Here is a 2,784-nt window from a genome sequence, read left to right as displayed (position 1 = left end):
GGAAGCAGATGTTCAAGGTCATCCCAAGGCCTTAGGGTTGCCAAAACACGCAAACAACACTGATACGTATGGCTGCAGAAGCTGGGGAGGGGGTGAGGAGGGAGCAGGGAGAGAACCTATAAATCCCCAACAGAAACACCAGAAGCAGAGAAGAGGAGCCCCAGACGCTTGCATCTGGCTGGGCCGGGCAAGCTGAAGGGGAGTCCAGAGTCTCACACTGAGTGGTGAGACACACTCACCACCCTCAGCATCACAGGGACCCGCCAGGTAAGAAAAAGCTGTTACCCTGCCCCCATCCAAGTCACAGTCTTCCAGGGTTTCCCATCTCAGTGTCCTGGATGTATGGCTTCAGGTCCGGCAGAGGGCCGGAGGGGATTCGGTCTGGGACCCAGAGATCGGGTGTTACTGCTGACCTCGCGCAGGTGGCTGCGTGGAGCGTGGAGAGGCGGGTGGACAGGGAAGGGGTCTTCAGAGGTAGACGTTGAGGGTCTGCAGAATGCCCCGGTGGCGGAGTGGGCAGTTGCAGTGGTAGACGGGGTGGAGCATCAGGATTTCGGTGCAGGCCTGGCACAGGCACAGGTGCCAACAAGGCAGAAGCAGCACCGTCTTGCCCTGGTCCTGGCAGATGACGCACTTCTTCCGCTCCTCTTGCTCCTTCAGCAACTTCCATGGGTCTTGCCCAGCTACAGGCTCCTCCACAATGAGCCTCTCCCGGCCCCGGGCAGCTGTCACCCTGGCCATCCTGACTGCCTACTCTTCTACCTCTGATCTGAGCCCTACTTCAAGAAAAGTGTCCTGTCACCAGGTCCTGGCTGAGGGCACCCTCCTAGGGCCACCCTGGGGGGCCCCAGGTGCCCTTCCCCGGTTTGGCCAGCTCACCAGCTGCAGGCTTTGGCTCCAGATGTGGCATCAGGCCTCCAGGCCCAGTGCTAGACGAGACAGCTGTACAACATCCTCTCTGAGTCGGTGGTAGCATGGCCGGGCGTGGAGCTGACTGAGCACCCAGGTGGCCAGCCTCAGGGTGAGGTCCAGGTGCAACACAATCACCGTCACTGCCAGCACACAAGCCAGCAGCGCTAGGCCGGTGAGATTGACAAGCACAAAGCTGGCCAGGAAGCGGGCAGCTGAGGCCAGGAGCTCCAGTACTAGTTGGCAGGGGGGCCAGAGGAGGATGGACATGGCCACAGCACTGCTGGAAATGTGGGCTAGGAAGGCAGCCACCACATCTGTCATCCTCCACAGCGGCCCCGTCACTGCATCCCACAGGGCCAGCACCAGGGAGAAGAGGTTCTGAGTACCAACGAGGCAGATGTTGACCAGGCTATTGATCACACAGGCCGCCAGGCTCATGGTAATGGCACAGATGCCACAGGCCTGCCGCAGCAAAGCATGGCCATTGGAGACCACAGTGAGGACGCCCCGGTGCAGGGTCTCCTGGCTCCTAAGCGCCCCATGAGAGGCCAGGTGCCCCAGGAGCTTTAAGCTCTCCAGACCAGAATAGCAGCTGTACAGTATGGTACACAGGGCCTGCAGCCCCCAGAGGTGAACCAGGCCACGGCTTCAATCAAGGCCAGCAGTGAAAGCCAGGCTCCACAGCCCAAGTGCAGAAGACCAGTCAGCACCGCGCGTGGCAGGTTGCAGATGAAGGCCAGGAGCCAGGCCAGGAGCCAGGCCAGGAGGGAGGCCACCAGCAGGAAGCTGAGGTCCAACACCACAGTCAGCACAACCAGCAACAGGCCCACCCCGACCACTACCAAACACACAGCCTCCACGATAGTGCTACGGAGGTTAATCCAAAAGGAAGTCTGGCTCCCGGTTGAGGGGCGTGTCAGAGCTTTCAATATTTGGGGAGTTCAGGAATTAATTTGGAAGAGAAGTGAGCAGGCTCCAATCCAGGGAGAATCCGAGGAAGTGGGCTGGAAGGAAGTGGAGTCTCAGGTGAGGGAAAGGGAGCCAGGTGCCGGCCCAGGAGCCCCGGTTTTGAAGGCGGGCTGTTTGGGAGGAAAGAGGCCGAACATTTCCAAAGTGGAGGTGATCCCGGGCTGGAAGAGAAGCTCAGCTTTGAAGGCCTGGTGGTGACGTACCACGGCCGGGCAACGGGTCAGACCCAGGAGACCGGGACCGGAAGGGATCGGGCCGGGCCGGGGCCGGGCGCAGGCTCGCGGTCCAGCTATGCAGGTGCCCCTGTCGCCGCGCGGCCCCGGCCTCGGGGCTCGCGGAGATTTGTGCCCAAAGGGGCAGTGGGGAGGGGAGCGAGCCTCTACTTCGCTGGGCGCCGCCATCTGGTGCGCTTAACTAACATTTCTTAACCATAACAGGGTATATATTTAGTATATTTCCTAACGGTAAACCTGTACATTACGAAAGGCAGGACCATTGGCTTCTCCCTTTCACCCGTGGAGAAACCCTATTTACTAATTTGCTACAAAGTGAGTAAGTGGTTTCCAGCATATGAACCTTTTAGGCATCACTTTATGCATCTGCCACGGTGTTAACCATGAAGTTAAAAGACTATCATGCTATGTCTTGTTTTTTTAATTAAAAATGAGCATAGACAGAGTGATTATTGGCTTGTGTTTTGCAGAAAGTTGAATAACCTATCATTAAGATTTCAAATCAATCTAACTTATGTCTAATATACACCCGGGGGGGGCACATATTTTGTATTTATATCTTAGATGAAATTTAAGTGAACTTGAAAGAGGTCTGCAGAGTTGTCTTTTTTTTTAATTCATGGAAGTTAATAAAGTCCAGAAAAAGTAGTAAAAAGGATACACATTATTC

General features: G+C 56.4%; 1 pseudogene; it reads right to left on the bottom strand.

Annotated features, from left to right (window-relative positions):
- Nucleotides 1-301: 301 nt before the first annotated feature.
- On the bottom strand, nt 302-2,282 carry LOC102524827 (E3 ubiquitin-protein ligase RNF26-like; annotated as a pseudogene).
- Nucleotides 2,283-2,784: the final 502 nt, after the last annotated feature.

The sequence above is a fragment of the Vicugna pacos genome, chromosome 2 (assembly GCF_048564905.1).
Source record: "Vicugna pacos chromosome 2, VicPac4, whole genome shotgun sequence".
NCBI lineage: Eukaryota > Metazoa > Chordata > Mammalia > Artiodactyla > Camelidae > Vicugna > Vicugna pacos.
Note: the sequence above shows the minus strand (reverse complement) of the source record. Positions and strands in the feature narration are given on the sequence as shown.